Source organism: Haliotis rubra, unplaced genomic scaffold (assembly GCF_003918875.1).
Source record: "Haliotis rubra isolate DU_JTF1 unplaced genomic scaffold, ASM391887v1 Scf512, whole genome shotgun sequence".
Taxonomy (NCBI): Eukaryota; Metazoa; Mollusca; class Gastropoda; order Lepetellida; family Haliotidae; genus Haliotis; species Haliotis rubra.
The window spans coordinates 281383-293713 of NW_025767205.1; positions in this window are offsets into that span (position 1 = coordinate 281383).

Here is a 12331-nt window from a genome sequence, read left to right on the forward strand (position 1 = left end):
GCGTGTACCTTCATTTGGCAGGTTTGTCAAGAGAGTTCATGGGGTTTGTACCTTCATTTGGCAGGTTTGTTTAGAGATTTCACGGAGGTTGTACCTTTAGTTGGCAGGTTTGTTTAGAGATTTCACGGGGGTGTACCTCATTTGGCAGGTTTGTTTAGAGATTTCACGGGGGTTGTACCTTCATTTGGCAGGTTTGTTTTGAGATTTCACGGGGGTTGTACCTTCATTTGGCAGGTTTGTTTCGAGATTTCACGGAGGTTGTACCTTCATTTGGCAGGTTATTTTTAGAGATTTCACGGGGATTGTACCCTTACTTGGCAGGTTTGTTTAGAGATAGATTTCACGGGGGTAAATCCTTCATTTGGCAGGATTGTTTAGATATTTCACGGAGGTCGTTCCTTCATTTGGCAGGATTGTTTTGAGATTTCACGGGGGTTGTACCTTCATTTGGCAGGTTTGTTTAGATATTTCACGGGGGTTGTACCTTCAGTTCGCAGGATTGTTTTGAGATTTCACGGGGGTAGTTCTTTCATTTGGCAGGTTTGTTTAGATATTTCACGGGGGTTGTACCTTCATTTGGCAGGATTGTTTTGAGATTTCACGGGGTTTTTCCTTCATTTGGCAGGATTGTTTTGAGATTTCACGGGGGTTGTACCTTCATTTGGCAGGATTGTTTTGAGATTTCACGGGGGTTTTACCTTCATTTGGCAGGTTTGTTTAGAGATTTCACGGGGGTTGTACCTTCATTTGGCAGGTTTGTTTAGTGAGTTTATGGGGGTTGTACCTTCATTTGGCAGATTTGCTTAGAAAGTGCATAGAGGTTGTACCTTCGTTTGACAGGTTTGCTTAGAGGGCGGTTAAAGACTTTATTTTCTTTGGGCACGTTTGATAGCACAGGGGCTATGCTTAACAGGTGTGTTTAGAGAGAACGTAGAGGTTGTAGAACGACAAAACCGAGGACCCCAAATATCAGTTGACAGTTTTCCTTTGTAGATAGGATTGCCATATTTGTGTTTACCATTGTGATTCTTCTCCTTTAGTGCACTAGTACCGAAATCCAACAAATAAAGACGAAGCAATAACATCTACTGTGTAACATTTTGTCGTCTTTCTATATGTAACAGATACATGTTACATATATTTATATACGCTAAGTAATCTCGCATAATGTGATGTCGTACCATGGCCTCCCTCAGGAAGCACACTTCACTATTGTACGTACATCTAGAGCTGTGGCGTGGCCTAGTGGTTAAAGCGTTCGCTCGTCACGCCGAAGACCCGAGTTTGATTCCCCACATGGGTACAATGTGTGAAGCCCCTTTCTGGTGTCTCCCGCTGTGATATTGCTGAAATATTGCTAAAAACGGCATTAAACTGTATTCACTCATTCACTATAGTACATCCTGTTACACAGTACACCATCTTACCATACACCAATACATCCTACACGTTGTATTACGTCCTACCATGAGGATTTTTTATTAGTATTTTATTTTTCGAAGCGGTAATAATGCATTACACTGGACACGTCAGTCATGTTTGTGCCTGTTCGGTCAATGCATTTATTAGAATTATTTCAAGGGGTTAGGTACGTTAGGGGTTAGGGTTTAGGGCTTAGGGCTTAGGGTTAGGGTTAGGGTTAGGGTTAGGGTTAGGGACCTAATCCAATATAGTAGGTACATGTCCGGTGTAATACGTGAGTACCATTTGTTGTTTTTCCTTTTGCATTTTAATACTGCCGGCTCGGTCAATGCATTCTATTTATTAGGATTATTTCAAGGGGTTAGGGTTAGGGTTAGGGCTGAGGGTTTAGGGTTTAGGGTTAGGGACTTAATCGAATATAGTAGGTACATGTCCGGTGTAATACGTGTAACCATTTGTTGTTTTTCCTTTTTGCATTTTAATACTTTTTTTTTCACACAAAAACGGGAAACCAAAAACGTCGAAAGTACACTATGAAATGGTTTAATGTAGAAATTTTGGGCTAATGGAAATTGGCCTGGAATTTGCACTCAAGCCTCTTTCACATGCAACACAAATTTTGTAAAGTAATGATTCGAAGGCTAACTCACCCTCGTGCCGTCACTACACATGCTCATGTCTCCTTCGTTCCTCGATCCACATTATCCTTACAGTGTTCCCTACATCACTTTTCTGTCACAAAATCACCGATTTATATAAAAGCGCGTCATTCATGCATGCACCGTGAAATCTACGTCTGACGCCTGACGTCAACAACCCTTTTCAGTTTGAGGCATGTCGGCTCATTCCACGCTACACGTTAATTTGTAGATTACGGAATGGGACGAGTGTGCCAAATGGCATCGGATCCATTCGGCAATTGTCCGTAGAATAAAATCACGAGACACCAAGTCTACCCGTAACCTTCGTAATTGTCCGTGACCTTTTCGACTCTTTCCGTTCATTTCCGTGACGTCACAGGAATCACTCGATAAATTTGCACATTGTGCAACAGTGTAGACGTAGCTCAGTCGGTTAGCTGTCGAGCTAACAATCCAAAGGTTGCGGGTTCGCGTCCGACGGGTTCTCACAAACTGGTTGCTTGTCTTAATGAGACGTGACCTACGGCAGAGATCGTCCTCACGAGAAGTTGTGGTGCTGTATTCTAAAGGTGCTCCACACGTTGTATTACGTCCTACCATACACCAAAGCATACTACACGCGTTATTACGTCCTACCATACACCACTACATCCTGCACGCGGTATTACGTCCTACCATACACCACAGCATACTACACGCGGTATTACGTCCTACCATACACCACAGCATACTACAAGCGGTATTACGTCCTACCATACACCACTACATCCTGCACACGGTATTACGTCCTACCATACACCAATACATCCTACACGTAGAATTACGTCCTACCATACACCACTACATCCTGCACGCGGTATTACGTCCTACCATACACCACAGCATACTACACGCGGTATTACGTCCTACCATACACCACTACATCCTGCACGCGGTATTACGTCCTACCATACACCACTACATCTTACACGTAGAATTACGTCCTACCATACACCACTACATCCTGCACGCGGTATTACGTCCTACCATACACCACTACATCCTACACGTAGAATTACGTCCTACCATACACCACTACATCCTGCACGCGGTATTACGTCCTACCATACACCACTACATCCTACATGTGGTATTACGTCCTACCATACACCACTACATCCTACACGTGGTATTACGTCCTACCATACACCACTACATCCTACACGTTGTATTACGTCCTAACATACACGACTACATCCTACACGTTGTATTACGTCCTACCATACACCACTACATCCTGCATTTTGTATTACGTCCTACCATACATCACTACATCCTACACGTTGTATTACGTCCTTCCATACACCACTACATCCTACACGCGGTATTACGTCCTACCATACACCAATACATCCTACACATCGCCAAGCTTCACTACATCCGAACACATATTGCATCGTACCAGACACAAATACATCCCACCACACAGTACTACATCCTACCACACAGTATCATATCCCACCACACAGTACTACATCCTACCACACAACAACTACATTCTACCACACAGTACTACATCCTACAACACAGTACTATATCCTACAACACAGTACTATATCCTACCACACAGTACTATATCCCACCACACAGTACTATATCCTACCACACAATATCACATCCTACCACACAGTACTACATCCTACCAAACAATATCACATCCTACCACGCAGTACTATATCCTGCCATACACTATACCACACAGTATCACATCCTACCACACAGTACTATATCCTTCCACACAATACTACATCCTACAACACAGTACCTACACAATATCTATCCTACCACACAATACTACATCCTACACACAATACTACATCCTACAACACAGTACTACATCCTACCACACAGTACTACATCCTACAACACAGTACACCTACCACTACTACATCCTACAACACAGTACTACATCCTACAACACAGTACTACATCCTACAACACAGTACTACATCCTACCACACAGTACTACATCCTACAACACAGTACTACATCCTACAACACAGTTCTATATCCTACCACACAGTACTACATCCTACAACACAGTACTATATATCCTACCACACAGCACTATATCCCACCACACAGTACTATATCCTACAACACAGTACTATATCCTACCACACAATATCACATCCTACAACACAGTATTATATCCTACCACACAACACTACATCCTACCACACAGTACTACATCCTACAACACAGTACTATATCCTACAACACAGTACTACATCCTAACACACAGTACTACATCCTACAACACAGTACTACATCCTACCACACAGTACTATATCCTACCACACAGTACTATATCCTACCACACAATACTACATCCTACCACACAGTACTATATCCCACCACACAGTACTATATCCTACCACACAGTACTACATCCTACAACACAGTACTATATCCTACAACACAGTACTACATCCTACCACACAATACTGCATCCTACCACACAGTAATATATTCTACCACACAGTACTACATCCTAACACACAGTACTACATCCTAACACACAGTACTATATCCTACAACACAACACACTACATTCTACAATACAACAGTACAACACACTACATTCTACACCACAGGGGCACCTGCTGCCACACAGACCAGCCTGTATTCTCCAGTATTACAGCACCCATACAATCTGTGTTACTGGTGCATCACGCCCAGCTTCCCCTCCCTGCACAGTCAGCGGTCCGCTTCACGCCCTGTAAACACAAATAGTCTTCCCACAAACAAGTTTCGTGTCCCATCGAAATGACACACCTCCCTTAAGTTTATATACAGAGTGATCTGGAGAAGTCAAGGACTCGGATGTGGGAAGAATACACACACATGGTAAACAATTACATGTTGCTTACTATATATTTCTATATCAAATAGCAATTTAATTTATATCGTCCTATGTATATTTCTATATTTGGAAACAAACAATACGTTGTTTGCTTACACTGTTTCACTTAATGAAATACCAAACGGAAGTGCAAGGGTGTTTGGTAAGAAATCATGTGATTAGTTCTTTGACTACTCTCACACTGCATCCGCTGCCTATTGCATTATATGACATGACTTGGGGCTTGCGTCCTTCTAGGAGGTCATGTACTCATTTAACCTTTTACATAGGATATAGGTGGTATCATAGGTATTAGACACAATTAGGTCACTGCTATGTGTGGACGCTGACCTAAGTTAGCTTAGGCGTTCGGGAGTATGAAGGAAGACACGGTGTCACGCTTAACGTTATTCAAGGTGCGTGCGTGAGTGAGTGAAGATACGTATGTATGTCTGCGTGCGTGCGTGCGTATGAATGTATGTATGTATGTATGTATGTATGTATGTATGTATGTATGTATGTATGTATGGATGGATGGATGGATGGATGGATGGATGGATGGATGGATGTTTGTATGTATGCATGGATGGATGTATGGATGTATGTATGTATGTATGTATGTATGTATGTATGTATGTATGTATGTATGTATGTATGTATGTATGTATGTCTGTCTGTATGTATGTATGTATGTATGGATGGATGGATGGATGGATGGATGGATGATTTAAATGCACGGAAAGAACTTGCTTTTACAGCTAACTGCATTCACTCAGATCGATTTGCTCTTTATATTGCGTTCATCTGGAAGTCGGCGATGTTCGTAAAGAGGATTTCTCATTAGGTTTATGACAAAACTAAGGGAGATTGGATGATTTGAAACACGGACAGAATGCTCCAGTCGATCTGGAGATAGCAGAATCCGACCGTGATGGGCGCGATGGTGAACCATTATTGAGCATTGGCTTAACGTGTTTGATGACCGACGCCGCCACGCTTTGTTCTGTGGAGATCACCGTGTCAGTGCACCCAGTGTTCGGAGCCATGGATTCATTCAGGTGTGGTAAGTGATGTAATAACGCGATGCTTAGAGTTTTGTCTAACCTACCGGACACGTTGTACACGGGATACAGACGCATTGAAGATTTTGATGTAAAAGTTTTCGACAAAAAGCAATACAGAAATTGTGCTCATTATGCTAACGCAGAGTGAAACGATATGACTAGGTGTATAACAAACGAAATAACTTGACATTAACGTGTTCACCCGGGTGTTGTTGCATGAGGGCTGTAAATATCGGATCAGCAGGATTGAACTCCATGTTATGTCTCCATAGTTGGATTGATTGATAGCTTACCTGTCGCACGTAACCACTACGAATAGTACTTCTCGGTGTGCTGATATTGGGTATATGTCAGCTATTTAAAGCGGTGATATGAGGTTTACTTCAGTGATCGGGTTATGTTTCACCTAGATCACGGGGACCTGTAAATCATCCACTGCGAGCCAGGTTATCTGTTGACTTTGTGTACAGGTCAACGGGGTACAACATGCATGGCAAAGTCAGAGATTCGTGGTAGCACGTTTAGTTGATCTCAAGGCAATACTTGACTTATCGGTTCTTAATTTGGTTTGAGGATGTAGTTTTCAAATACTGTTTCACATTGACAGTACTACTGTTCACCCTTTCTGTTAATGAGTGAGTGAGTTTAGTTTACGCCACACGCAGCAGTATTCCAGTTATATGACGGCGGTCTGTAAATAATCAAGTCTGGACCAGACAATCCAGTGACCGACATCAAAAGCATCGTTCTACGCAATTGGGAACCGATGACATGTGTCAACCAAGTCAGCGAGCCTGGCCACCCAATCCCGTTAGTCGCCTCTTACGACAAGCATGGGTTACTGAAGATCAATTCCAACCCGGACCTTCACGGGTATCCCTTTTATTACCATTGCGCTGGTCACAAAGATCGCAACATTCAAATCCTGTATAATAATGTGAAAAGCAAACGAAACTCTGCCTCTCATATCATATGATTCTTTTCCAACTGATATTTTATCCGAAAACTGTACTGTATTGGCTGTTGCTGTGCACTCATAGAATACTTCTGAAGTTATTTTCATATTTGACGTACATCGTTTTAAAAACATGTTCGCATTATACACTAATTGTGACTTTTGAAATTCATTACATTTGCTTGTTTGACAGAAACTTACATTTAAAAAATGTGGGACCATGTAGTTGCACATGTATATCTTACCCAAGTCTTAGTTAAACCAATATATGTTTACACAAAAGAAACTAGCCACAATATTTTAAATATATTTGCAGGTATGAAGGATTGTTCTAGAGCCATAGTATTTGTTTCTCAAAATACAAGTATGTAATAAAGAAGCTCGGTGTAGTTTCTTTGCTCACAAGTCAAAACATTGATTACACAACAGTCTCGTTTCCTGGCGACTCGGTTTCGTTCTATTGCACAATTTAGTACAATAATCAGTCCAGAATGTTGAGACCAATTCATTCAACTGGATACATAAATATTAATCAGTGTTATGTGATACATCTAAGCACTTGTATATTTCAACACTACGCTCCTTCTAATCCTTACAAACACGTCGTGCAGCGTGCTCTGTCGTACAGCGTGCTCGGACAGACGGAAATCTGGAAATCTCAAAACGAGGCTCTGCCGCTAGAAACGTTTGGCGGTCTGGTACGGACTTGATATTACATTAATCATATTGTGCGTTACAAAACTACATTGAATAAGCGCAAAGAACACATAACAGGTGTAACCAGTGAGTCAGATGAATTGTGAATCATTTTACGACCTCATCAAACAGGGGCAGTCTGTGACGTCTTAGTTAAGGTCATGCGGCCTACACCTCGCCATAAAATATAGAAATACGATGTTATTAAAGTTTACAATTACAATTAACGGGTAAATACCGTTTTCTTATGATACAAGAAATTGGAATTCAGTGTAACCATAGTTGTTTGTGGTGTTGTCTTTTCACTTTCACACGAGAAAATTCAGATCGGCTGATAAGTAGGTCATTGTCTGAATAGGTTAATGAGACTCATGTTTCGGTTTCACTATATACGCATGAAGAGACACATTCGACGATCGCGGCATCAACAGAATACACGGAGAATACTATTGTGCGTAGGTTGGGAGGGTTTTTCACAAATCATTAGTAGATTCCGTTTAAAGACTTTAGGTTTCCATGATCTATGTGTCGTGCTTATGGAGGGGCGGTGGGGTGGCCTTAATGGTTAAAGCGTTGGCTCGTCACGCCGAAGACCCGGGTTCGAATCCCCACATGGGTACAATGTGTGAAGCTCGTTTCTGGTGTCCCCGGCCGTGATGTTGCTGGAATATTGCTAAAAGCGGCGTAAAACCAAGCTCAGTCAGTCAGACAGTCGTGCTTATGGCAATATACCCGTCGCTTATCCCTTGATAATTCGAGCCTGGGAGATATATTGCTATGCTGCTATCACCTGAAGGGAATTTTTTTCCATTTCCGTCTTATATCCGTCAAAGGTCAAGGTTACCTGAGGTTATATTAAAAAACAGGTTAAACGGGCTGACAATGAGCTGAAGAGTAGCCAATATTTCCTTTTTCAACATTAGCTGTATATGTCAACGCAGTTCGATGCCTGATTGAATAAATATTTGTTAGAATTCGTGAAGACCATTTGACAGCATGTAAACAGGTTCTAACATCTGCTGAGCGGTTGGGTAGCCTAGTGGTTAAAGCGTTCGCTCTTCACGCCGAAGGCCCTCGTTCGATTCCCCACATGGGTACAATGTGTGAAGCCAATTTCTGGTGTTCCCCACCATAGCATTGCTGGAATATTGCCAAATGCGGCGTAAAACCCAACTCACTCACTCACTCTAACATCTGCATTTTCGTAGCGTGACATTATGGTAAGTTTTTCAAGAAGACAGTTTTTGAAATAGTACATTCATAATGTCTAAGATGGAATCAATCTGATCTTGTACCTAGATCCTCATTGGCCAGATAGACTATTGGTCGACAGTGTGAAAACACAACCCATATACTTCCCGGGAACAGTGACACACAACGAACCATGTCTCCGCATACGTTTCATTGTTATCACTTATTAAACGCATGGATCGGTGGAGCAGCCTTGTCGTTAAAGCGTTTGCTCGTCACGCCGAAGACCCGGGGTCTATTCCCTCATGGGTACAATGTGTGAATGCATTTCACGTGTTCCCTGCTGTGATATTGCTAGAGGCGATGTAAAACTATACTCACGCACACGTCATGCATACACAGCAGCCATTGTGGTCATCCCCAGTTTGAACATCATGTCATTGTTATAACTCGAGTCTAAACATATTTTGATATCTATTCTTAGCAAAGACGATCGTTGGGGTAGCCTAGTGGTTAAAGTGGGTCAGCCTGGGTTCGATTCCCCACATGGGTACAATGTGTTAAAGTGTTATGATATCCCCCGCCATGATATTGCTGGAATATTGCTGAATGCGGCGTGAAACTAGACTCACCTACTCGCACTCACTCATTGCAGTGACGCGCGACAGGTACCTGATCAAAGCGCTACCTTTACAGGATAATACCATAGTGTATACCTGATCCAGATTAGTACAATATGTAATTTCTACTTGTGTAAGCTGGGTCGCCCAGCGGACATTACGAGAAACGCTGTCTTAGACGGAAGGTTGAAGGTCAGTACGTATCAGCGCCACTTCGATCCTGCCTGGATCTTGCATCGCATACCATGGCCTTGTGAGAAGTTGTATAGCGGGTCATTCCGTACCAAACAACTCGACAAGCGCTCGGTTACACGTATCCAACCAAACATATATCTTATGTACTGCACTTTATTCAACTTTCCAGGAACAGCACCACGAAGAAGCCGTACAGTGTGCCAAGTACATTACCAATGTACTGTACGAGAACTGTCCCAGCCAATGCACTTGTCATTGGTTTTACGCCGAAATGATAAACATCATGTGTTCTTGTCTAACAAAAAGAGTTCTCTCAGTGCATACAGATCAGTGCATACACTGGAAATGTAATCTTTGAATGCGGGACATGTTGCACCAAGGTGATCTAGTCATCCTAAATGTAGTGCACATAACGTCGTGTTAATCTGGTAATGTTTGTACACAGTTCATGTTACATCCAAGTAATCATTTATTGTCTGATTACAGTGCCTGTAACAAGAATAACGTTTGAACACAGTGTTTGTTACAACAAGGTATTCTAACAATGTTTGAATGCAGTTCATGATATTTCAAGGAAGCTAGTGTTTGACGGCAGCAAGGTTCTGTTCGAAAAGCAGTGCATATTACACCAAGGTAAGCTAATAATGTGTGAAGTCAGTTAATGTAACACCAAGGTAAGCTAGTAATGTTTGTACACAGTGCATGTTACACCAAGATAAACTAGTAATGTTTGTACACAGTGCATGTTACACCAAGGTAAGCTAGTAATGTTTGTACACAGTGCATGTTACACCAAGGTAAGCTAGTATTGTTTGTACACAGTGCATGTTACACCAAGGTAAACTAGTAATGTTTGTACACAGTGCATGTTACACCAAGGTAAGCTAGTAATGTGTGAAGTCAGTTAATGTAACACCAAGGTAAGCTAGTAATGTTTGTACACAGTGCATGTTACACCAAGATAAACTAGTAATGTTTGTACACAGTGCATGTTACACCAAGGTAAACTAGTAATGTTTGTACACAGTGCATGTTACATCAAGGTAAACTAGTAATGTTTGTACGCAGTGCATGTTACACCAAGGTAAACTAGTAATGTTTGTACACAGTGCATGTTACACCAAGATAAGCTAGTAATGTTTGTACACAGTGCATGTTACACCAAGATAAACTAGTAATGTTTGTACACAGTGCATGTTACACCAAGGTAAACTAGTAATGTTTGTACACAGTGCATGTTACACCAAGGTAAGCTAGTAATGTTTGTACACAGTGCATGTTACACCAAGGTAAGCTAGTAATGTTTGTACACAGTGCATGTTTCCTCGTAATGTTTGAAGTCTGTACATGTTAAATCGTAATGTTTGTATGCAGTACATGTTACACCAAGAAAAGCTAGTAATGTGTGTACGCAGTTACACAGTACACCAAGGTAAGCTGATAATGTTTGTATGCAGTGCATGTTACACCAAGAAAAGCTAGTAATGTTTGTATGCAGTTACACGGAACACCAATGTAAGCTGATAATGTTTGTACGCAGTGCATGTTTCCTCGTAATGTTTGAAGTCAGTACATGTTACCTCGTAATGTTTGTATGCAGTACATGTTAAATCGTAATGTTTGTATGCAGTTCATGTTACACCAAGGTAAGCTGGCAAAGTTTGAAGTAAGTGCTTGTTACACCAAGGTAAGCTGATAATGTTTGTGCGCAGTGCATGTTTCCTCGTAATGTTTGAAGTCAGTACATGTTAAATCGTAATGTTTGTATGCAGTACATGTTAAATCGTAATGTTTGTATGCAGTACATGCTACACCAAGAAAAGCTAGTAATGTTTGTATGCAGTTACACGGTACATCAAGATAAGCTGGTAAAGTTTGAAGTAAGCGCATGGTACACCAACGGACCAATCGTTCGTATCATTCCCACATGTCACTTAGCCCTGTCAGCTAAAAGGACGTCGCTCTCTAATGTCACCTGCTGGTCTCATTCCTCTGCAACAAAGGCGTTAGATGAATATATTAATGAATCACAAATTCAAAACATACAATGTGGAATTCTTAACAGCATATTTAATAGACAGTATGTAACACATATCACATTGTCACATAAAACAAAAACGCACTTTTCTCTCATTCATTATATGCATTTGGTTTTCTATGATGATTATTTATAAAAAGATGAATTGCACAATGTCTATAGTTGTGGATTGCCCCTCCACCTCTACAGCAAATCATCGGTCTCACTGCTAGACAGAACTAAACAGCATCTTAAGGGAAAATGTGTGGCGACAAGTCGAGTTGAAATCGTGACTAATTATCTGTCAGTAGATTCTACTATAGGGTGGGGTATGCGTAGACGTTTTTCTTTTCTCGTCATACTGTAACTTTAAATTAACGTTGTATCTGCTACATACCTAATACATCACTCACTCAGCATGTAAGTTTATTCTTCTATTCAGTCACTTATTAATATACATATTTGAACTACAGTAACCCTCAGTCTGCCTCTCATATGCAAATCAAATTTAAAATAGGGTTTTAAAAATACAACGACTCATAGTAAGTTAAGTACAGTTACAATTCGGTCACATCGGGGTCAAAGATAATAAAACTATTCATATGAAATCAACATGATTTTCAACACGAAAGATACATAAATGTGC